We start from the raw sequence: 26082 nt of genomic DNA on the forward strand, positions 1-26082 counted from the left end.
CACCTCTGAATCACAAGATTCTGGGTTTAAACCCCACTCAAGGGCTTGAGCACAAAATTCAAGGCTGACACTCCAGCCCTGTGCAAGGTGCCATCGTTCAGACAAGGCATTAAACCGAGTCCCTGTCTGCCTGCTGAAGTGGATATAAAAGACCGTATAGCACTCTTTTGGAGAAGAGGAAGGGAGTTATACTTCTTGTCCTGGCAAATATTTATCCCTCAATCAACATCACAATGACAGATTATCTGTTCATTTTCACTTTGCTCTTTGTGGGAGTTTGCTGTACACAAATTGGCTGACATGTTTCCTACTTTACAGTAGCGACTACACTTCAGCACTACTCATTGGCTGTACAGCACTTTGAGGCATCTGGTGGCCATGAAAAGCACTAAATAGATGAAAGACTTTATTTTGGGCCTTGGCATCACAGGAATTAATATTGCATTCCCCTAATGCCCTGTTAACTACTAGCACAGACCAGTGACTGAACCTGTGACCTTCCTTCCTACCTTCTCTGGCTCAGCACTCCATCAAGTAGTACATTTACCCTTTTTGAGATATGGATGGGGAGTAGCTTATACATCCCTTTGCATATCTTTGCATGTCTATTATTTGCAATTCTTGTTTTCTGCAGAAACGGGATTCAGTTTGTTTTTAAACTGATGTGTTATTAGCAGAGTCAATTACTTTGGCAAGCATTCTAGAATAATTTGCCAAAACGTACTGGACAGTGCTATGTGGAAAAAGGATGTAGGGAAGAAAGTACATTCCACTGCTTTATTACAAAGATTACAAAGATACATCATACTTCAGGGTTTTGCGGTTGTTAATGTTTTAACTGGTACTGTCTTCTTTAAGCACTGAGCCAGAAACTCAAAATTTCTTCCCCAGACCAATTCTATTCCTGCAAAAAATAAAGATAGACACTAATGGGTGCACAACCAAAAACAGATTCTGCACACTTTGATAACACCAGCCAATGATCATAGACACTTAATACAAAATTTAAGAGGTGTCATTTTGGTAGTATCGAATTTGAATATTGTTGAAAAGAGAGACATTTTGCCGAAGCTTTTCATCTTGCACTAGGACAAACACAAGAGTGCCAAATTTCAAATGATCACAACAATTTAAAATTTAAGAGAAAAGAGTGCTGATTGTTTGGCATGTCAACACTGGTCATGGCATTGCCATGGAGAAAGCAACAGGGAACTATAGGATCCCCAAGTTTAGCTCAGCACACCTGAAGATATACAACATTGCTCAATTTTGTGGTAGGCAGGCATCTTTATGGACTGATGGCAGCATGCTGTTGGTAGAAAATACCACTCACATAGCCACTGCATGCAAGTGGCGGCATAAAATGTCTTCCATGAAACGCTATGAATTTCATTATTGGAGTGATGCCAGGAACGTAGGCTGTACATCTCAGCGATTGGCTGATCAAACCAAATAGTGTGTTCCTTTGGTTGTCCAGAATAGGCAGAGTAAAGACTCTACTCAACCAGCCCACGCTTGCAAAACCCAAAACAAAATGTCAACTGTTAGTTGTGATTCCGCAATTGGGCAAGCACTTGCCAAACGATCCTGAATGTGCTAATAACTGCACTAACAACCAATTTAATATAATCGTTAATATAATAATATAGTCGGGTTCATAACGTGGATTGTTTACACTTGCTAAAAGTGACATACATTGCTGTGTAGGGACCCATTCTCTGCAAACAAAAGCAATATATTCAAGCCTTGAGCATTTTTTGAATTATCTGGGAGCTTGGGGAGCCTGTAGTTCCCCATTGCTTTCTCTGTGCAATGCCACAGTTAATCAGGAGTCCACTTGCCAATCAATCAGCACCTTTTTCTGCTGTAGTATAAATTGTTTGAAATTTGGCATTCTTGCATTTGTTCTGATGAATGCAAGATGAAAAACTTTGGAAACATGGCTTTCTTTTCAGCAATATTCAAGGTGTAATTTTCATTCAAGTGACTCACCTTCAATTAGTAGAAGTACATCAAGCAATAGTAGATTGTGGAAATGAAGTTTAATCCAAACAGTAACCTATATTCTGCTATGTTAGTGGGCAATAATGAGGGCTAGTAATTTTTTGTGACCAGGGATTTGCCTTCACGCTGATGCACTCAGCCACAGAAACTTGCACTACCCCAGGAGTAATCCTACAAAATTGTAGTACTCAGTAAACAAAAAAAAGCACTTGGGATGTGCTGAGGTTCTGAAAGGTGTTATATAAATGGAAATAACCTTGAGCTTATCCAAAGTTCTGCAGCCTGGTAGTGTAAATTGCATAAAGCCCCATTCACTCATCACCCCATGCTCGCGAACCCATATTGGCACCCAGTCTGGCAGTGTTTGATATTAAAATTGTTTTCAATTCTCCATAGACTTTCCCTTTCCTATCTCTGTAACTTCCATTAGTCCTATAACTTAAGAGACCTCTGTGTTTGTCCAATTTTGGTCTGCCTAGGCCCTAAGCTCCAAAATTCCCTCTCTCTTTTTTAAAATGCTCTTTGCAGGCTGCTACTTTGACCTATTGTAGGTACAAAATTTAGTCTGAACATGTTCCTGTGACTTACCTTAGGATGTTTTACTATGTTAAAGATGCTATATAAATGCAAGTTGTTTATTTCAATTTACACTACACATAGTATAGAAATAAACAATTTGTGGGATGACAACCTACAACAAATTAACTTACACTAGCTATAATCTTGGTGCTGTTGTTCACTTAATAAAACCTATTGCTTGCCAATTTGAACAACTAGTGGTGAAGACTACTTTTTAATTCAGGGGCTCCCAGTGGGCTCACAGGACGAGATTTTGGGGTTGTGGTTTCTGAGGTAGCGATGGTGATGTTGGAGCTGGGACTGAGTTTTGAGCAGCGAGGCCCCTTTAAATATTGGTGTTTCTTTTCTTTTGGTGGGCATGGCTTAATTGTCTGTTCTCTGGGGCCCATTTGCTGCTACAACCCAACCCTAAAAAAGCAGGTCTTTGCATTTTCAGGGCAAATCTAGCAGTTTTAAAACCCCCACCTGCTCAACAATTCTCAGCCACCCCCCACCCCGGTCCTTCTGCTCTCCCCTCCCAATTTTCACTCTGGGGTCACACAAAGTCTGAGGCATTAAAATAGGGTCATATAAGGAAAAAGTTTGGGAAGCACTCTTTTAATTTATATATTTTTTGTGCCAATCACATTGTTTTATTCAAAGAATATTGGGTGTTTGGAGGATATTGAATAACTATTTTTCCCAAGGTTACAGATTGTTCATCATGACATATTCAAGGTAACTTCTGATATGAGGGCAGGTTAAACACTTGTAATCAAAACATTGTTTTTAGAATTTGTCTTCTAATGCTCTTTAGCTATAGTCACCTAACATACTTGAATCACAGTATTATAATAACTCAGGGATAATATGATTTTTAGAATTACAATTTTGCACGGAGAGTTATTTTCTTTTAGAAGAACATGAAGCACTGTTTTCCTCTAAAGTGTTATAGATGTTCTTTTATAGGCCTTTTTTTCTTTTGCTGTTGTTTCAGCATGTTCTATTGTATTTGTATTAATTTATTTACAATTTTAGAAAGATGGGCCAATCCTAATTTTTCTTTACGTCTCTGTAGTGTAAAGATTTACTCTTAATTCTCCTTTTCTCTTCTCTGCCTCTTGTTTGCTTTTCTTGTTTTTTTAACTTATCCATTTCCCCTGGTGATTTCTGCTTGTGGTTTATTCTTAATATTTGTTATTACTTTATTTTCCTGATTATTTTTATTTCTCTTTTCTTCATTATACTTTATTGCCCTGTAACAGTGATTTTGTTTAGCTTCTTTTTATTTTGTTCTCTTGCAGAATTTGCTGAGTACTCTATCTCCCAGCTCTGTTACCTCCTACACGTACAATTATTCCACCTCTTTGTGCTATTTCACAACTCTATCACAGTCATTCCTAAGCTTGGTCCTCCTATGTGCACCTGTTTTCCTACATCTTGTAACTCTATTGTCACACACACAAGCTTTGGGCCAGCTCATCTAGCATGGCAAAATGCATGTTTTATTTAAATATTGGAGAGTATAAGCATGTGTTCAGTTTTAAACATTAGATCTGACAGATTCAAGGTATAATCCTGATTTGTGATCTCTTGAAGTTTGTAACCTTTTCCCAACTCTATAACTACCAAAATCTCTGCATTCCTCCAATTCTATCTTGTGTATCTCTGATTTCTGTTGCTCCACCAACTTTAACTGCCTTTAACTCTGGAATTCTCTCCCTAAATCTCTCTGATTCTCTACCTCTCTCTCTTCCTTTTAAGATTCTCCTTACAACCTCTTTGAGTAAGTTCTAGGTCATCTGTCTTAACATCTCTCTTAGATGACCTGCATGCCAAGTTTTGTCAAATAACATTCCTGTGAAGAGCCTCATGACATTTTGCTATGTTAAGGTCACTATATAAATGCAAGTTGTTTAGGTCAGGGGTCATGGTAGGGGTGGGATTACAATTGGCCTGTATCCCAGTGGTTTGGAAAAGGTAAAATTAATCAAAGTTTCCGCTCTTGTGTCCAGTAACCCTTGCTGGAAGAAAATATGTATGTTTGGATGGTAGCCCAGCTGTGATTCCATCTAGTGGTCACATTAACTTCCAACACTCCCAGTCTATACTGAAACATCAAAAATGGCCACTGAAGCGAGATACCAAAGAACATCTGATGCTCATGGAATGCTGTTGAGGACTTGATACCTTAAAAGAGGGGAGGGGACTGAAGTCAATTGGCAGAAACAGGGAAATCTTTCATATGTAGTCCTTTAGGTAATAGTTTATTATACTCAATTAATATATGTGCATTATGGATAATGGATGGTAGAGATCATAAGACACTAGTCTTCTCCGCTGTAGTGCCAATTATTTATGAAGTCTGTCATTCTATTCACTGGCAAAATTTGGTTATGCACAGAAGTAATATGTAAATAGTGCATTCAAGATTTGGTTTACACATTTTTGTAAATATTTTATTTGTTGCAGCTTTTACACATTTCTGGGCACTGATTGTGCTTGTAACATTTATGTCAGTGACTATTTTTTAAAGAATGATTTACTGCTACACTGATGTAACTGTATTCCAGCCTGAAAGCAACTCAAATAATATTGACAGTTTTAATACAAATATGGCTTTCATCTTGTGGGTTGATTTGCCTGAGTCCAAAACAGGATAAGGTGCTTTCTGTACTTGCAGAGCTCAGGCTGTGTGATGCTACAATGATCAAGGACAAATACAATCAATAGTTCAAAACCTATTTGAAGCGCTCTTGGTAACATGTTACCCAAAAGCACACTACAGTGTACCTTTTTTATTTTGAAACCTTGGCGCAGGGCCATGGCATGTCATACGGGAGATCACCAAGGCTGAAAACAGGAAGATAGAAGATGAGGTGAATTCAGAGCTACAATGCATTCTACTTCTAGTGGTTCTGTTTTGTCTGAAAAATTGAGTAAGACAAACTGCATTCTCTCTAACCAAACATATTAATATATCTATAGTTTCTCTTGTTTGTCTATTCAGCATTATCAGTTTGTCCAGATAAATTGCATTTTGTGCATGACCAGGTTCATCCTGCATGGACTTGCACAGGAATCTATAATATTTGTATGTTGTGATAGTAGAGAGTGTAGATTGTGAAGTAATAGTCGTCTGCATTATATTGTCCCTTGAGATTTGTGATGACTGGGAGTAGAAGAATAGAAAGAAATTGGGAGATACCATGCTTTGGATGTGTCTTATGTTTTCTTCAATTCCTCTCCACCGTTGACTATGCCCATTCCATTTCCCATACTTTGGCTCTCACCCCTTCCCCTCCCTCTCAGAATGACGATAGGCTTCACCTTGTCCTCACCTGCCACCACCCACCCACGTCCACCTTCAGCTTAATGTCATCAGCAAATGCATCTTTCCTTCTCCTTTCAGCAGTTTGAAGGGACCATTCTCTTCATGACACTTTGGTCCTAAATCACCACCAATAACGTCCCCCCTTCCCATGGCACCTTCCCATACAAACACAGTAGATGCAACACTGACCCTTTTATCTCCTTCCTTCCCACCGTCCAGGTCCCCAAACATTCATTCCAGGTGAAACAGCAATTTACTTGAACATTTTTCAATTAAATGGTGGTCTCCTCTACATTAAGGAGGCCAAATGCAAGTTGGATGATGCTTTGCGGAACATCTGTGTTCAGTTCGCAAGTTTCCGGGCTCGTCTTTTTAATTCTCTGCTCCGCTCTGAGCTCTCTGCCCTCAGCCTCCTATGCTGTTCCAGTGAAGTTCAATGTAAATTTGAGGAATAGCGCTGCACCTTTCAGTCAGGTACTTTGAAGTTGTGTGGACTTGGCACTCAATTCATCAATTTCAAGTCATAACCTTTGCCCTCATTTTTTTGGATGGTAGTTATCCTGTTGATGATTCTGCTATTTCTCATCTTTTGTTTCTTTATTTGTCCCAATGCCATTTCCTTTTGCCTCACCATCATCATTTGTCATGTAATCTTACCTGCCTTCCACCCTATCACAAACTTTCCCTTCCTTTGAGCTTGTTTAAAACATGTTACACCTCTAATCTTTTCCAGTTCAGATGGAACATTAACCCTGTTTCTGTTTCCACAGAGGCTGCCTGACCCACTGAGTATTTCCAGAATTTTCTATTTTTATTGGGGATAACTGGATTGGTTTGAGAGCTGGAGATCTTTCTAGTAGAAATACCAAAAAAAAAATTCCTATAATATCTGTCCTCATGAACAGAGATCTTATTTGTCAATTTACAACAAATTTCAGATGTACCAGACACATGAAATCTCCATGGTTAAGTTCCCTATAAGCAGCTTATATTGTAATTATTAGGTGCCACTAAGACTGGGATTTAGATGCCTTTAGATTGTAGAGGAAAAGGAACATTGACAGCCTGGAGTTCCACAGTTTTGAGGTACTGGAAATGGAAGAGCAGAAGATAATATGACAGAACTTGATTTCAACACGCATAAGGATGCAAGGAGCAGGAAGAGAATATACAATGACATAATTACAGCTTTAGAGGACTTAACAGAATAGTTTGAGGAGCATTGACCATAATAGTATCAGTAAATAGAGATAAAAGTTAGCATACATATCTCAAGAGATTGGAGGCTAGAGTTGAAAGAAGAATCTAATGGCCATCTTTTTCTTTTACCCTATCCATAATTTGCTCCTGTCCACAAACGCAAGAGAAATGTTAGATCATGCCCAGACATGGTCACAGTATTCAAGTATTGGGTTAGTATGGCACATCAGCTCATTAGCTGTCTAGTCTAAATTTGAGAAAATAACTGAGAGTATTCCAGCATTGGAAGCATCCAGTGTACACATTTCTTTTGAGGGAAAATACAGAACTGTTGCTCTTTTGGTTCTGGGCGGGATTCTTGGTTCACTGAATCGCTCTTTTTGATGAATTCATCTGCAATCCTTTATTCCCATAGTTGTACTGAAAACCATGACTGACTGGGTCAGTGGTGCTCATGGTAACGTCACAGTTTTGGGATCTTTGATGGACTTTACTTTGTTGGCCTTCTTGAAGACATCATTTTCTAGACACAGTAAATCTCTTGTTTCAATAGCAGCAAGAAGCTTATTGAATCATTGTTCAGAACAGAGATGATGACAGCAATTAAAACAACAACAGCAGCATGTATTACATAGTTTCTTTAACTTAGACTGGATATTTGTATATTTTGCAAGTTTCCCCACATGTGTGCCTCCAATCTTTTCAAAGGCGGTGAATCACTTGGTGTGATAATGCTAGATACAAATTGTTTAAGTTGTTTTATTTCATAGACAGGAAATTAACATAGTCAAGGTAAATTCAATGTACTTAACTGGATCTACACATGAAGCCAGACAGTAGGAGTTTGATTAGGAGAGGCTATTTGAGATGCTGACTCTATGGGACTTTTTGTGGATGAAGAGCATTTCAACTCTCTTCACCATCCCAGTCCTTCCTCACCCTTTGATCCCCAGCTAAATAGTAAAGTCTTTGTTGGCTGACAGTGCGGAAGAATGCAGACAGTACCAACAGACTGGATAACAATGTAGAAAAGGAGATGAGGCTCTCCAGCTTGTTTAGCAGCTCATCTAGAAGAAGGATCGTTCCAAAATTAAAACTTGCATCCCTTAAGCTGCTGCACCGGTGGCACACCCACTTAAATAACTCAATGTGCAGGTTGTTCAGCGAACACCATATATTAGACTACGGTGAACGATTGGTCGAAGCAACAGGAGAAGCCATCATTATCATCATCATCAACTGAATCTTAATTCGTCAGAAACATGGAAAAAAATTAACAATTTTCATTTATATTGCACCTTTATCGTAGAAAAACATTCCAAGGTGCTTAAATCTTGTTCTCTGTTTCATGGACTGATTTATTTTAACATCTAATTGAAAATACTGATCAGCATTATTTTTTCGCTTTCAGCTCTAGGCCCAGATATGTATGTCACAGTCCCTTGAATAAAACCTGTCAGCCCCTGGGGTCCTTAGTGTAGCCATCCAGGACGGGGCTTAGATGTTAATTTTCTCCCTATGGTAACACGCCAGTAGGCCTGTCAACAAAATCAGATTTTCCTCTTCCATTGGTGTTGAATTTTAAAAACGGAATCATTCCTGATGCCGGTCCGGAAGCCACCTCTGCACATGCGCACATATGCGGAAGACCATCTGTTCTCAAGGTGAATGGGGTCTATCCTGGCTAATGGCTCTGGGATGAGACAATTGTATCAGTTTGAAGCAGACTTGTGAGCTGTGACACTTCACAAATGGCCGGTCTGGTTGCAATACACATCTTCAATAGCTGCAACCCTTTTATTTAAAAAACTATGTGAACTTACTTTGTTTCAAAACATAATGGTTAAACATAACTCAATCTCAAAATCTTTGTCTTAAAAAAATAGAAATTCCAAAACTTGACAGCCATCTAACCTCGGATGTACTTTTTTTTCTGAATATGGGAACATTTGAAATGTTGGGATAGAGCCCTGCCTTTCAACACAGTAAACCGTCACAAGGTGCTTCACAGGAACATTATCAAACAGAATTCGAGCCGCACAGAGATTAGGACAGGTGACCAAAAACTTGGTCAAAGAGGTTAAAGAAGTGAGAGGTAGAGAGGTTTAGAGGTGGGATTATAGAGTTTAGGGCCCAGCATTAAAATAGGGACAAGAGCCCACAAGAGCTGGCAATGCAGCTTTTAATAAACAACCACAACCCATGGTAATCCAGAATATTATGATAGTGACAAAGCGTTCATGTCCATTTTTGCGTTATTTATCTGTAAGTGCAATCCGACATAACAGGCCATCAGTGAAACACACTGTTTAAAATTGAGAGTTCGATCTTCACACAATCGTTCGTTTGCGTCTTTTGAAGCACCGCTAACATTTCTGCTCGTTTTATTTTACGATATTGTATATTAAAATTACATCCGTAAAACCTGTTTTTATTTTTAAGTAAATCATGTTTACGATTACATGTCAGCTTGTTTATAGCATGTCCCTTGTCTTATTTACCTGAGGAAACAATTGTCCCAGTTCTCTGCTGCTGATCCCGGTGCCCATATTAATTCCGGCTCTATTGAGGTTGTAGTTTGGCTGAAAAGTAATTAATTCAAACAAGGTATGAGATAAAGCCAGACTACGTGTCTCTTAGTTCTTGAATTCTATTGACAGGTTTGTATTTACGTTGAGTGCCGAAAAGTTTGTAGAATCGTACTAATGTACAGCATTTTAAAGAGACAAGATATCGTTTACTTCCGAAATAAGGTTGAGCGCTAAACGGCTCTGCCTATTCGAGGTGGGACCGCGATATCTGCTGCTGATCTCCCGCATTGTTCTCGTCGTCGGAAAGCACAGAGCATGTGTTTGAGCGTTAGCTCCAGGCTGTCAATCACCCGCTGAGCTGCGAGTTTTGTCTGCGGCAGACTGGAGAAGCCTAGTCCTCTTATCAACTTCTCATTCTCGACATGCTATACTTGTTAATTTAACCAGCGGGCCTCTAATCAGGGGAGAGAGAGGACCAAAGTGCCAATAATAGCTTCAGGGTGACACAACCTCATACCTTTGTATTCTACTTTGTGTCATTTTAGTTATTTAGACAAAACAACACAAATATTTAAATACAGTAACCAGTAATCCATAGAAATATGGAATACATTTTCTTTTAACGACTGATTGAGAAAGCAGATAAGATTTCTGAAGCCTCATGACACTTCCAATAAAACAGTAAATCAGATCAACACGTTCTGTTCCGAGAAACAGGATTTTTACATGACCGGTTTTACCAACCGTTCAGAAAAAAATCTATTTCAAAGAACGCTATTTAACCTGATATGATTATTTGTGATTGGATAGCTGTTCATACATACATATATATATAAAAATATAAATAGTACTTCTCTGGCCCTTTTAACTTGTACTGTATGGAAATTATTTAAGTATGTCCACCTTTTGTATGTTCATGGATATAATTTTCCCTCCCTGTAGTTACCAGTTCCTAATTTTTTTTGTTAAAGCAATCTAGGGCAAGCAGAAAACTTTTAAGGTCAGTCGAAACTAATGTTAAACAGAAATTATTTGAAAGGATTTGAGTTTTTAAATTAAGCTCTCTTTTGACTTAGCAGTACAATACTCAACGTTTTTATGTAGGTGTATCTCCACAATACATGTAAAAAAAAAGAAATGGGAACAGGACAAGGCCATACTGCCCCTCAAGCCTGCTCTGCCATTTAATAGGATGATGGCCGATCCTTGACCTCGAGGAACCTTTCCTTCTCAATCCCAATTTCCAAAAATCTCTGTCTCCAGCTTGACTATAGGCAATGCCTAAACTCTAAAGCCTTCTGGGGTAAAGAATTTTTTAAAAAATCACTAAACTCTGAGTGAAGAAATTTCTCCTTGCCTCAGTCCAAAATGGCTGCCGCCTCTGAGACTATGCCGATAATTCTTGATTCCCTCCATCCAGGAAGCAGACTCTCAGCATCGACCCTGTCGAGCCCTCTAAGAATTTTATACGCCTCAATTAGATCACCTCTCATTCTTCTAAACTCCAGAGAGTATTCTACACAATCTGTCCTCATAGGACAACCCTGTCATCCTAGGAACCAACCTGCGAACCTCTTGTTGCACCCCTCTAAAGCAAGCATATCCTCCTTCCTTAGGAAAGGAGAACAACCTTGTATACAGTACTACAGGTGTACTCTCACTAAGGCCCTATATAATTACAGCTAGATTTTTGTAATTCTTACATTTCAACCCTCTTTCAATTGCCTTTCTAAATGCTTGCTGTATCTGCATGCTATCTCTGTTTTATTTGTACAAGAACACACAAATCCCTCTGAACACCAACATTTAATAGTTTATCACTATTTTTAAAAAAACCTCACATTTCCTCGTTATGCTCCATCTGCCACCTTTTTGTTCATTCACCTGACTGACCTGTCTATATCTTTCTGAAAACTCTGTGTCCTCACAGCTTACTATTCCATCTAGTTTTATATCATCAGAAAACTTGGATACATTACACTCCATCTCTTCATCCAAGTCATTAATATAGTTTGTGAATAGCTGAGGTCCCAGCACTGATCCTTGCAGCGCCCCACTAGCAACAGCTTGCTAACCTGAGAAAGACCCATTTATTCCTGCTCTCTGTTTTCTACTCCATGAGCCCTTATCTTATGTATTAAACTTTTGTGTGGCGCCTTAACAAATGCCTTTTAGAAATCCAAATACAATACATCCATTGGTTCCCCTTTACCCTGATGATTACATCCTCAAAAAGCTCTAGCACCCTTTTGCAAACAAGATTTCCTTTTTATTAAACCATGTTGGCTCTGCCTAATCATGTTAGGATGTTTCAAGTGTCACATTACCACTTCCTTAATAATGGATTCCAGTATTTTCCCAATGACTGATGTCAGGTTAACAGACCTGTAGTTCTCCGTCCTTTCTTGAATATGGGGTGCTGCAGTTACCATCTTCCAATCCACTATCCCTTTCGCAACCTCTTTTGGGATCATAAGATGTAGGCTTGTGAAGACAGATACAAAATAATTGTTTATTATCTCTGCCATTTATTTACCCCCCATTATAATTTCTCCAATCTCAACCTCTAAGGGACCCACCTTTATTTTTGCTACTCTCTTCCTTTTTCCTACTTGCTTTTGTATTTCTGGCTATTTTACTCTCATTCTACTTGCTTCTTAATTCAAATTTTGGTCATCATTTGTTGGTATCTAAAACTCTCCCAATCCTCAGGCTGACTACTCTTAATTATATTATAAGCTTCTTCTTTAAAGTAGTTAAGGGTAGCATTAGATTAAGTTAGACTCAGATGGATCCCTTTACCCACAGAGTTTTAAATTTCTAAATGGAATGTAGATTTGTTGAGAATTATGAAATATTTATTTAAATGTTCACTATTGCTCATCTACTGTCATACCTTTTAATCTAACGTGCCAATCTGTCTAACTGCGTAAAATAAGATATAATATAGCCTGTTCCCTGGTTGGTTTCACAATGTATTATTCTAGAAAACTGTCTTGAATGCATTTCATGAACTCACCTTGCAAGCTACTTTTGCTGATTTTTGATGTATCCAGCCTATATGAAGATTGTCCCCAAATTTATTGAGTTGTTTTTTTTTTTACAAGCTCCTTTTAGCTCTTGATTAATACTCTACCCAATAATACTCTACTGCTGGGGTCTTTAAACTCCTCCCACCAGCACCTTCTGGCCCTTGTTATTTTATATTTCCTGAATTTACTTCCACTTTCCTGATTTTTTTACTCATTACTGAACTTATGTCATTCTTTATTATCAGGGCTACCCCTTCTCCTTTTCCCTTCTGTCTTTTTTTTCAAATGTCAAATAACACTACCCTGCAATACTTAATTCCCAACTTTGGTCAAAATGCAATCACATTTCTGTAATGGATAGATGAAAATCATTTATTTCTATTTGCTCCCTTAATTTGTCTATTTTATATGAATACTTCACGCATTCAGAAAAAGCACTTTTAATCTTAATTTTTTTTTACAATTTTTCCCTGATTTGACCTTATTAACTAATGTACCATTACCATCACACTTTTTGTCCCTTCCTGTCACACTCTGCTGATCTTTATCCAAATTACTGCACTGCTCTGTGGCCTTGATTTTTCTCTCTAGAGTTATAAATTTCCCCTCACTTGAAACTTTCCCACCGTTTTTTTTTCAGTTTCAAGCCCTATTCACAGTCCTAGTTATATGATTTACCAGGAAAATGGTCCCTGCTTGGTTTAAGTGGAGCCTGTCCCAATGGAACACTTTCCAATTCCCTAGTACTGGTGATTGAAACCATGGATTGAAATCCCTGTCTCCCACGCCATTCTTTAAGCCATTCCTTCATCTCTCTGATCCATTTAACCTGATGCTTATTTGCACTTGGCTCAGGTAGCAATCTAGAGATTATTACCTTTGAGATTATATGTTATCATTTTCATGTTCACTACTCAAACTCCCTGAGCCGAACATCATTCCACCTGCTTAAGTATCCTCCTGTATCATGGTGCCCTGGACAGCTTGCTCAAGTACCCTGCAGACTTAGCCTTTATGCACAAGTAGCAAGAACCTTGCACCTGTTGGATAAGAGCAAAAGTGGAGACTCTACCTGTACTGCACCTGGGGTCCCCTTATCTACCTGACTCTCAGTCATATTCTCCTGTCCATGATCACTAGCCAGATCTGCACCACTTCCTAACTAAATGGGTGAGAACTATGTCCTAGAGTAAAGTGTCCGGGTAACTCTTCCCTTCCCTGATACCCTGTAATTTCAACACCTCAGACTCCAATTCAACACTTCTGAGCTGATGGTCCTTGAGATGCAAACATTTATTGCAGATTTGGTTGTCCGAAATCACAATGCTCTCCACAATGTCCAACATATTGCAGTTGTGGCACAGCACCTACAGTGCCATCACTATATAGCCGTGTTTTATTTATTTAATTAGTCTATGAATTTAATCAACTAAGCTTGATATAATTTTAACTACTTACTTGATCTAATTTAACTTATAGGCAGATTAAATTAAATATTTACCTGTGATATGAACCACATCAAATAACGAAGATAAAAAGCAACACCTCCTTCTCTCTCTGCACTGAATTCCCTCTAGCACAAGATTCCTAATTTTTACATTCTGTTTGTGATGCACTTCTTTCTACAACCACTCAGTGCTCACCACTGAAAATCCTGCTGCTCATATCTTAATTCACACCAAATCCTGTTCACCCATAACCCCTGTGCTCCCAGTCCAGCAACACATTGATTTTAAAATCCTTACCCTTGTTTTCAGGTCTCTCTCTTTCTCTGTAACTTCCTCTAGTCCCACAAGTCTCGGGTCTCTATGGCCCTCCAATCTCTTGTTATCCAATTATCATTGTTCCACTTTTGGTGGCAGTGTATTCAGCTACTTTTAAAAATATTATTCATGGGATGTGGGCTTCGCTAGCTGGGCCAACATTTATTGCCCATCCCTAGTTACCCTTGAGAAGGTGGTGGTGAGCTGACTTCTTGAACCGCTGCAGTCCATGTGGTGTAGGTACACCCACAGTGCTGTTAGGAAGGTGTTCCAGCGACAGTGAAGGAACGGTGATATATTTCCAAATCAGGATGGTGAATGACTTGGAGGGGAACTTCCAGGCGGTGGTGTTCCCATCTATCTGCTGCTCTTGTCCTTCTAGATGGTAGTGGTCATGGGTTTGGAAATTGCTGTCTTAGGAGCCTTGGTGAATTCCTGCAGTGCATCTTGTAGATGGTACACACTACTGCTAATGTACGTCGGTGGTGATGGATGGGAGTGAATGTTTGTGGATGTGGTGCCAATCAAGTGGGCTGCTTTGTCCTGGATGGTGTCAAGCTTGAGTATTGTGGGAGCTGCACTCATCCAGGCAAGTGGGGAGTATTCCATCAGACTCCTGACTTGTGCCTTGTAGATGGTAGACAGACTTTAGGGAATCAGGAGGTGAGTTACTCATTGCATGATTCCTAGCCTCTGACCTGCTCTTCTGGCCACAGTATTTATATGGCTAGTCCAGTTCAATTTCTGGTCAATGGTAATCCCCAGGATGTTGATAGTGGGGGATTCAGTGATGCTAATGCCATTGAACATCAAGGGGTGATGGCTGGATTTTCTCTTTTGGAGATGGTCATTGCCTGACACTTGTGTGGTGCAAATGTTACTTGCCACTTATCAACCCAAGCCTGAATACTGTCCAGGTCTTGCTGCAATTGGGCATGGACTGAATCAGTATCTGAGGAGTCGCAAATGGTGTTGAATAGTGTGCAATCATCAGCAAACATCCCCACCTCTGACCTTACAAGAGAAGGAAGGTCATTGATGAAGCAGCTGAAGATGGTTGGGCCAAGGACACCGCATTGAGGAACTCCTGCAGTGATGTCCAGGAGTTGAGATGACTGACTTCTAACAACCAAAACCATCTTCCTTTGTGCTATGTAAGACTCCAACCAGTGGAGAGCTTTCCCCCGATCCCTATTGATTCCAGTTTTGCTAGGGCTCCTTGATGCTACACTTGGTCAAACGCGGCCTTGATGTCAAGGGCAATCACTCTTGCCTCACCTCAGGAGTTCAGCTCTTTTGTCCATGTTTGAACCAAGGCTGTAATGAGGTCAGGAGTGAGTGGCCATGGTGGAACCCAAACTGGGTGACAGTGAGCAGGTTATTGCTAAGCAAGTGCCGCTTGATAGCACTGTTGGTGACCCCCTTCCATTATTTTACTGATGATGGAGAGTATGCTGATGGGGCAATAATTAGCCAGGTTGGATTTGTCCAGCTTTTTGTGTACAGAACATACCTGGGCAATTTTCCACATTGGCGGCTAGATGCCAGTGTTGTAGCTGTTCTGGAACAGCTTGGCTAGGAGCACAGCAAGTTCTGGAGCACAAGTGTTCAGTACTATTGCCGGAATATTGTCAGGACCCATAGCCTTTGCAGAATCCAGTGCCTTCAGCCGTTTTTTGATATCACTTGGAGTGAATCAAATTAGCTGAAGACTGGCATCTGTGGGGACCTCCGGAGGAGGCCGAGATGGATCATCCACTTGGCACTTCTGGCTGAAAATTGGAGCAAATGCTTCAGCCTTGCCTTTTGCACTGATGTGCTGGGCTCCCCCATTATTTAGGATGGGGATGTTTGTGGAGCCTCCTCCTCCGCTGAGTTGTTTAATTGTCCATCACCATTGACGACTGGATGTGGCAGAATTGCAGAGCTTAGATCTGATCTGTTGGTTGTGGGATCACCTTAGCCCTGTCTATTACTTGCTGCTTGTGCTGTTCAACGTGCAAATAGTCCTGCGTTATAGCTTCACCAGGTTGATACCTCATTTTTAGGTATGCCTGTTGCTGCTCCTGGCATGCTCTCCTGCACTCTTCATTGAATCAGGGTTGATCTCCTGGCTTGATGGTAATGGTAGAGTGGGGGAATATGCCCGGTCATGAGGTTACAGATTGTGTTCGAGTACAATTCTGCTGCTGCTGATGGCCCACAGCACCTCTTGGATGCCCAATCTTGAATTGCTAGATCTATTCAAAATCTATCCCATTTAGCATGGTGGTAGTGCCACACAACATGATGGAGGGTATCCTCAATGTGAAGGCAGGACTTCGTCTCCACAACGACTGTGCAGTGGTCACTCGTACCGATACTGTCATGGACAGATACATCTGCGGCAGACAGGTTGCTGAGGATGAGGTCAAGTATGTTTTTCCCTCTTGTTGGTTCCCTCATTACCTGCCGCAGATCCAGTCTAGCAGCTATGTAATTTAGAACTTGGCCAGCTCGGTCAGTAGGGGTGCTACCGAGCCACTCTTGGTGATGGACATTGAAGTCCCCCACCCAGAGTACATTCTGTGCCCTTGCCACCCTCGCTGCTTCCTCCAAGTTGTGTTCAATGTGGTTGACTCCTAAACTCTGGAATTCCTTCCTGAAACTTCTTTGCATCTCTATCTCTCTATTCCTTAAAACGTACACCTTTCATCAAGCTTTTGCTCGCCTCTCCTAATATCTCCTTATGTGGCCCTGTGTCAAATTTTGTTTGGATATTTTACCACAGTAACAACACTACAAATAGAAGTAGGTGTTGCCCAGCATGTGAGGGTATTAAATATTGCAATGATACGTTTATTAATATTTTTGTGTATTTGGAATGAAGGTGAACTCATCTTCCTTGTTGCTTTGTTGATCTTGCTACCCACAGCTTACCTAAGGAAGGATGTACTGGCCATAAAGGGAGTGCAACAAAGGTTCACCAGACTAATCCCTGGGATGGCAGGATTGTCCTGTGAGGAAAGATTGAGGAGACTGGGCCTGTAGTCTCTAGAGTTCAGAAGAATGAGGGGTAATCTCATTGAAACTCAGAAAATTCTTACAGGGTAGATGCAGGAAAGATGTTTCCCCTGGGTGGGTCGGGGGATGGGGGGAGGAGAGGGGGTATCGGGTGTCTAGAACCAGGGAAAGCAGTCACGGAATAAGAAGTAGGCCGTTTAGGACTGCGATGAGAGAATTTCTTCAGTCAGAGGGTGGTGAATCTTTGGGATTTGCTACCCCGGAAGGCTATGGAGGCTCAGTCATTGAGTACGTTCATACGAATTAGGAGCAGGAGTAGGCCACTTGGCCCTTCAAACCTGTTCCGCCTTTCAATAAGATCATGGCTGATCTGAATGTAACCTCAACCCCACATTCCTGCCTTCCCCCATAATCTTTCACCTCCTTGTTAGTCAAGAATCTATCTTGCTCTGCCTTAAAAATATCCAAAGACTCTGCTTCCACCACCTTCTGAGGAAAGAGTTCCAGAGACTCTTGACCCTCTGAGAGAAAAAAATTCCCCTCATCTCTGTCTTAAATGAGTGACCCTTATTTTTAAACAGTGACCCCTAGTTCTAGATTCTCCTACAAGAGGAAACATCCTCTCAATATCCACCCTGTTGAGACCCCTTGGGATCTTAAAGGCTTCAATCAAGTTGCCTCTTACTCTTCTAAACTCCAACGGATACAAGCCTAACCTGTCCAACCTTTCCTCATAAAACAACCCGCCCATTCCAGGTATTAGTCTTGTAAACCTTCTCTTAACTGCTTCTATTGCATTTACATCTTTCCTCAAATAAGGAGACCAGTACTGTACACAATACTCCAGATGTGGTCTCACCAATGCCCTGTACAGCTGAAGCATAACCTCCCTACTTTTGTAATCAATTCCTCTCACAAACAATAACATTCTATCAGCTTTCCTAATTACTAGTCTTTTGTGATTCATGCACTCGGACACCCGGATCCCTCTGAATCTCAGAGCTCTGCAATCTCACCATTTAGATAATGTGCTTCTTTTTTATTCTTCCTGCCAAAATAGACAATTTCACATTTTCCCACATTATACTCTATTTGCCAGATCTTTGTCTACTCACTTAATCTATCAATGTCCCTTTGTAGCCTCCTTACGTCCTCTTCACAACTTCCTTTTCTACCTATCTTTGTGTCATCAGCAAATTTAGCAACCATTCCTTCGGTCCCTTCATCCAAGTGATTTATATAAATTGTAAAAAGTTGAGGCCCCAGCACTGATCACTGTGCCACACCACTTGTTACATCTTGCCAACCAGAAAAAGGCCCATTTATATCAACTCGCTGCTTCCTGTTAGCTAGCCAATCTTCCATCCATGCTAGTATGTTACCCCTACACCATGAGCTTTTATTTTCTGCAATAACCTTTGGTGTGGCACCTTATCAAATGCCTTCTGGGAATCTAAGTACAGTACACCCGCAGGTTCCCCTTTATCCACAGCACATGTGACTCCTTCAAAGAACTACAATAAATTGGTTAAATGTGATTTCTCTTTCACAAAACCATGTTGACTCTGCCTAATTGCCTTGAATTTTTCAAAGTGCCCTTCTGTAACATCTTTAATAATAGCTTCTAACATTTTCCCTATGACAGATGTTAAGTGAACTGGCCTGTAGTTTCCTGCTTTCTGACTCCTTCCCTTTTTTGAATAAAGGAGTTACATTTGCTATTTTCCAATCTAATGGAATGTTCCATGTATCTACAAAGCAGAGGTCAATAGATTTCTCAATACCAATGGCATCAAGGGATTTGATGAGAGTGTGGGAAGATGGCATTGAGGCAGAAGATCAAACCCACAGCCTCTATCACCTAGAAGAACCAAGGCAGTAGAGAGATGAAAATGCTACACCTGCAAGTTCCCCTCCACATCATACACCATTCTGACTTGAAATTATATCACAGTTCCTCCATCATCACTGGTTCAAATTCCTGGAAGTCCCTCCTTAACAGGTTTACTCCTCCTTGGTGTACTTTACAACACGTGGCCTGAAGCGGTTCAAGAAGGCACTCACTACCAAATTCCCAAGGGCAGTTAGGGATGGGCAATAAATGCTCCCAATCCCAAGAATGAATATGTTTTTCTTTAAATCCCCCTCACTTTAAGGCTGCATTTTGATCTTAACTCATCCAGGTGCAGCGTGACAGGAGATGGACTAGTAGTATATTATAAAATATTGAAGTCTGCCATCGACCAAATTTGATTCATTTAAATAGTCAAATTAGATATTGCAGCAGCTTTTCAATATACATTTTGAATAAATCTGGTTCTTTGGCATTTTATAATTGCCTGAACCAAATTAAGTGTTTTGTAAAATACCAATCTGTATCCACTTTGGTATCTGTGACTATAATCTTGGCCTTTGTAAGATTGAGAACACAATGCACTCCGCGGCCAGTGGCTCTTTGAAACTTACCCATGGGATTTATATAAATGTTGGGCATTTGGTGCTGCCCTTGTGACAGTGAATAATTTTAATCTCAGTTACCTTCACAGGATTTCAATTGGCAGCTTTACATCCAAACAGGCCCTAGCCTACTGCTGAAAGTAATGAAACTACACGGAGATTTGTCTGTCAGAATTGATGGGATACATCCAATTAAAATGAAAAGTCAGGTTGGTTAAGACTTCAGAACAGCTTTCATATTGATTTGTAAAGCGACTGAAGACATTTTAATAATGTACCAAAATGCGCTGTCCTCTAATCACCTGAGCCCGCAAGCATAGTGACAAAACGTATTTAAAGTTCAGCATTAGCTTGGTCCTTGGAGAATTTAAAAATGAACTAAGCATCACGAGACTAACTGTCAGGGTGAAGGTAGGAGGCAGTGAAAAAATTACCGATTTAGGAAGAGGTACATACAGTCAGGGACCGTCAGTGACCGAATTGTGCAGCAATTGTTCGAATATAACACATTGAAACTGACTGATATTAGAGTTTACTACACCAATTTTATCCTTGTTTTATTTCATTGCTTTGAAAAACCAAAACCGACATTTTTGGCTTCCTTGATTCTATCCCATGGGGTTTTTTTTTGCTGTTGATAATACGAGCATGCGTCTTCACTTGCGGTATACCGTGTAACTGCCAGTGGTTTTCGGAAATTAACATGATCACCACGAGTTAATTTAACACAAATCCTGGCCGATGTATCCCTTTGTTGGTCTGGACTAATCATGCCCTTTTTGAGGTGAGGCTCATTTAAACTGGTAAATCAGAAATAGTTAACGACTGACAGATTCCTTTAAAATATTCCTGATTCTGATAGACAACTTCAAGAGGGTTGAAGGACCTGCGCGTTGGGCGAGTTCGTCTCAAAATGTCTTGAACATAACTATTGTGTCCGTGAGTTGGATTGGCCTGTAAAACTACTCATGATAATTCAACTCTTAGAACGAGTGCGCTGTAGTTACATGAACACGGTGTTTAAGAACCGCAAATCAATAATACTAATTCATTTGTTTGAAGCTTTCATTTTTCCTAATTCATATGTTCTCCATGCGTTGAATACAAAAAAAAACAATTTGACCAGGGTAGGAAAGTCTAGAAGGAACCGTTTGTTTACGTTAAGGCCGGACAATGCGGCAAAACACACACTAACTGAACACCCCATATTTCTGTGTCCCCAATAAGGCTGGGTGTTACTGAGGCCACTTTGGGGGTGTAGCGCTTTGAACGCGAACCGTCATGACTTTGCACATTAGCTGTTTGGTGAAACACTAGCTGCAACAATCAGGGGCTGGGAGCAGTGCCTCGCAGCTATCAATATCTGTGAAGCTGTGATACAAAGCAGTAATGTGCTGTGGACTGATAGGCAGGGCCTGGTCGAGCTGGTTTCTGCTGATTGATGTCTCTTTCTCTAGCGTTTGCAAATTTCTGGTTGTTTGGATATGTCGAGAGGTTTCGCAGGTGCGGGAGGGGAGGGGAGGGGGTGGAAATGATGATGCATCAACAGTGGCGGAAAGTTGGGAAAGCATGGCGCGCTTTTCTTCCAACTCGATCTGTCTTGAAATAAACTGGTTTCAGTGTGCAGCTGAGCGGAAGGAAGTTCAGATGTTTCTGAAGCCCACGCGTACAAGGACCTAAGCTGGAGGAGAAACGAGACACGACTGCCTGAAAAGGAAAAGGGGGTGGTTAAAATACCAGAGCTGGAGAGGTCTCGAACTGTGCGAGCCAACAGTAATTCCGACTGTCTGCTTTGAAAATGGAACAGAAACCACTCATCCCAGCATGCATTTCAGAGTCTCTCTTCCTTTAAACGGCTGTAAGCTGGTTGGAAAATGCTGTAAAATACCCTTTCGTGACTTGAAATAAAGGCTCACAATGTTGCGTATTGATAGTAGTTGCAATTGCCATTCAACAAAAAAACTGAGGTTGGACTCGGCAGATTGCGAGTCTCGCTAGGTTTTGTGCAGTCATGTCCGGGGCTGAAATCGCAGAGATATGGGAGAGAGACATTATATCTTGATCGACTTTGGGAATTTAACCTGTGAGCCTCCTGGTTCATATGAGCATGTTTATTCTGTGTGCTTGTGAAGTGTGCGAATGCACGAGGTTTGGCAGTATGTGTGTGTGTGCGGGGGAGGAGTGGTTACATGACGCGAAAATAAATTACGTACTTTGTCCATTGCACATTTACTCTGTTTAAAAGATGACTGCCGGGCTCGCCCAGGTTATAACTTTAAAGATGCAGTCCACTTACCGCTATTCATTTTCTGAAAATAATTAGTGTAATTGAAACTTTTGAAAACATACCATCTGCATTTCACTCTCGCTAACAGGCATCACAATGTAACATGCGCTGTTTAGTTTCCAAGAGGACGGGATCGCCCAAATAACAGCGCGGGCGTGTGTGTTTTATTTCATCCATTGAATTGACCGTCATGCGGAGAAAACCTGCCGATTGTTCAGTAAAAGCCATTGTTCAGTGCGTTTTGTTTCTCTCCTCCGGCGGTGCAGCAGTGAGGAGGAAATGAGTTCACGGCCGTTCTGCTGACACAGGCGTGTAATGCGAGATGAAGCCGCGATACCACACTGAGGCGTCTCATTCAATCGCTCTTCGCTGATCGCTCTGCCAGGTGTTTCGTGGTCTCGGTTTCAGAATGTTTTGCACATTTGTAATTCTCTCCCATCCGCTTCTTCAGCCTAAGCATAGTAAACACGAAATATAGACCATTTACATAGCTGCAGCCTACGTGTGTACAACAGCAACATTGTGAGCGTGTCCTCATTCTCCTGATTGATATTAGGTGGCTGATTGATGTACTCAATACACAACCTAATGTTTAAAAGACTCGCCATTTCTTATCATTTGTCTGGGTTCGTGCTGAAATCTATTTAACGTACGACGACTCTTGTTTAGATCGTTTGCTCTTGAATGCTTTAAAAGTTATTTACTTTCTGGTGCCCCTGTTTGCTGTTGGACGTGCCCTGTGTCTGGTACGAGCGCTTGGAGGTTTCCACTAGTTAGCTGATTTATCCGATGGGAATCAAGTCAGCTCTGAAGTAATGGAGCAGCGTTTGGGGTAGACAAAAACACAGAGCCCTGTAAGAGAAATGAACATTCAGCAATCAAAGCGTTGCCGTTTGCTGTAAATATTTCTTTCTCTCAGACACTGATTTATTTATCGTAGTGGCTTAATTGTGGCTTGGTGTAAAATTGAACCTTTTTTATAAGCGTGAGAATGCCCTCCGGCGGTGATTTTTCTGTTGATTGCCTATTACCACCGATAGGCCATCAGTTGCTGATTGACGTTTTACAGCATCTAGCTGGTTTCGGGCTGAGGAAGGATGGCAGTTTGGGAGACAGGAACACAAAACCAGACAAGGAACGGCAGACTGCTTATGAAATTGTTTCATTCTAATGAGTACAGTCCCATATTTGCGCTGGGGAATTGTTGAATCTCTTGTTCAACAACGCACTCTCGCAGCTCTTCCATCACGAGAAATAAATGCCTCCACCAACTTGCTTCCCTTTTCTTGGTTCCATACTCAGGAAAGCTCGAAGTGTATCGATGTTTCACCTTGTTCCTGGATTAAAACTTCAGTTGGTATTTCATAGGTTTGAGATTTAAGTCCTTAAAGATGCATTTTGATATCCTGATAAATTCAATTCAGTTGACCCAAAACAAAAAGTCAATCTTAATTTGATGATAATGATGTCAATGATAAAACAATAGATGGATATATGTTACAGTTGATTTGTAACATGATTGTTATCTGATAAATTATCTGGAAAGAGCTTCATTGTATTAACAATCCATCATAATCTGAATATTTACGGTCGCCGCTTTTAACGTTTCCATATTACAGTTGGAACTATTTTTGGCCGGATGGCTGAACTAGCCAAGAACAGTAGAAACTATATTTCTTAATGTTTTTACAATACACAGGGCTGCGAGAAACTTGGCACAAGGAGAACCAGTTACTTCGAGTGGATTTCTTTTTATATCGCTTGATTTTCCTTGCACGGGCCAATACCTTTTGAATGGCCACTTTTAATTGGAGCAAACGGTGTCGGAAATTGTGTTCTATCTACTGCGTCAAAGTGTGTCTCTTGTAGCAGGGGCGAACGAGGAAGCGAATGGAACCAGCGTGTGAGTGGTTAGATCAGCCTGTGTGGGTCTTTCGACAGCTTGCATTGTCACTGATGAGTTGGTTATGAATAAAACAACAGCACTTGAACCTTGAGGCCTTAAAATGTTGTATCCGGGTTTTTTACCCCCACATTCACCACACAACCTAAATATCCACCCAAAGTCAGGCAAATGTTTTGGGCTTTTGAAGAACTGCTTTTGCTGGGTTTTTCTTGCGACTCTTAGAAGGAAGGAGTTGATAAATAATACATTTGTACCGAGTTCAAAAATAAAATTTGGGTTTATGCTGTATTAATCTGTTATCGTCCTCGGTGGAGTAGGATTCACGAGACATTTCATTATCTCATTTACCAAATGAGCATCACTATACATTTCCTGAAACAAACAACTAGGCAACAGGCAGGAGGTTAAAGGACAGGAAGCAGCGGAGTGGTTAATGGGTGTTTGCCGGACTGGTGGGACTTGAACATTGGTGTCTCCCGCGGAAACGCTATTCTTAAAAATAAATAAACAGACAGACTTCTTTATGATTTCCCATAGCATTGCACCCGGAGAGTCGGGACCGAACGCAGTATGGTTAGAGGGCGAGGGATAATTGCATTGGGCCAGAAAGGAGGGAAATGGAAAGGTAGGGAGAGGGACCAACATTTGGGAGGTAGGAGGTATAAGGTGATATATAGGGAGAGAGCTGGGGGGGGGGGGGGGGGGCGGTGGCTGTGGGTAAGGGAACCGTGGAAAGGATTGCTTTTAGCATACCGGGTTCCAATTCGTTCTCACTTTGGGGGTGGGATGCAGGGGGAAGCCATAAATCCTGTGTACCCTGGGGGCGGAGGCGAGACTGAGGGTCACCATTCATGATTAGAGGTTGGAGTTTGTTGTTCGTGCTCACGGAGAGAGGGAGAGCTGTTCCCTTTCCATGTTCAGCGGAAGGAGGCGGTTTCTGCTCATTTGGGGGAGGGGGTCTTTTGATGTAAGTTACCTGTATTAATGGCAGCCACTTCAGAACCCCCAACGCTTGCCTTACTTCACTAATACAGTTGCTCCATTGCTTCCAGTCCGAAGGTACTTGGCGGCTACTGTCACTCGAGCCTTTTAGTTCTCGTCTTTCACATAATTTGACTGTTCGTCCTTTCATCCAGTGAGGGTGTGTGGTCTTTCCAGCTGCGCGTTGTGGGGGGGGGGGGGGGGGGGGAGGAGGTGGGTGCGGTGGGAGTGAAGGAGATTGTAATTCATGCTCAACGGGAGGTGACTGGGGATTTGTGCTTCGCAGTGGCGTGGGGTTCTGATCAGTGGGGGAGGGTTGTGAATTTGCTCAGTTTAGGCTGCTGAAGGGGGAATTCAACACCGGTGGCTGTGTACTGATCCCTTCCTGATCAGGAGTTATGATTTTTGGTCAGGAGGTCGAGATTGTCGATTTTTCTTCTGCTCTTGGAGGTATTTCTCATGCACTCACTCATTGCGCTTCTGATGTGGAACAGCTTCTAGCAGATTCTCTTTCTTGCGTGGTCTTCATTCCTCGGCTGCGGCTGAGCTTTGTTGCCCCTTCGTTTCAAGCTTGCATCTCATTCACACACACCTTTCGACATTTTCAACTTTATATTATTTGTGTTGTGCATGAATGTCACTAGGCGATTCTCGGATGTTACATGGCAGCTGCATTTTAGTACCAATTTCTTTCATTAGCACGAATCTGTTTCTAGACACAAGTGCTGACATTCTGGGATGTGGGAGTCGCTGACTAGACCAGCATTCATTGCCCATCCCTATTTTCCCTTGAGAAGGTGGTGGTGAGCTGCCTTCTTGAACCACTGCAGTCCGTGTGATGTAGGTACACCCACAGTGTGGTGTTCCCATGTGTCTCCTGCCCTTGTTCTTCTAGATGGTAATGGTGGTGGGTTTGGAAGACCCAGTTTGATTTATTGCAGTTTGATTTAAGAAATTAGTCCCTGGGGATTACTTGAAATTCTGTTTTGAGGCTGTCATAAAACCTTAGGTGCTCTCCCTATTGCT

The 26082-nt window shown here is 41.2% G+C and overlaps 1 protein-coding gene and 1 long non-coding RNA gene across 7 annotated transcripts in view; one reads left to right on the plus strand and one right to left on the minus strand.

Moving 5' to 3' along the window:
* bcor (BCL6 corepressor) overlaps positions 1-26082 on the plus strand; it is a 283987-nt gene that overhangs the window by 106212 nt on the left and 151693 nt on the right. The window lies entirely within an intron of this gene.
* On the minus strand, positions 676-22302 carry LOC144691559 (uncharacterized). The gene is made up of 3 exons (XR_013579172.1): positions 22179-22302; positions 9598-9678; positions 676-904 (listed from the first exon to the last, which is right to left on the minus strand). It is a non-coding gene; the product is annotated as an uncharacterized LOC144691559 (long non-coding RNA).

Source organism: Cetorhinus maximus, chromosome 16, assembly GCF_964194155.1.
Source record: "Cetorhinus maximus chromosome 16, sCetMax3.hap1.1, whole genome shotgun sequence".
NCBI classification, from domain to species: domain Eukaryota; kingdom Metazoa; phylum Chordata; class Chondrichthyes; order Lamniformes; family Cetorhinidae; genus Cetorhinus; species Cetorhinus maximus.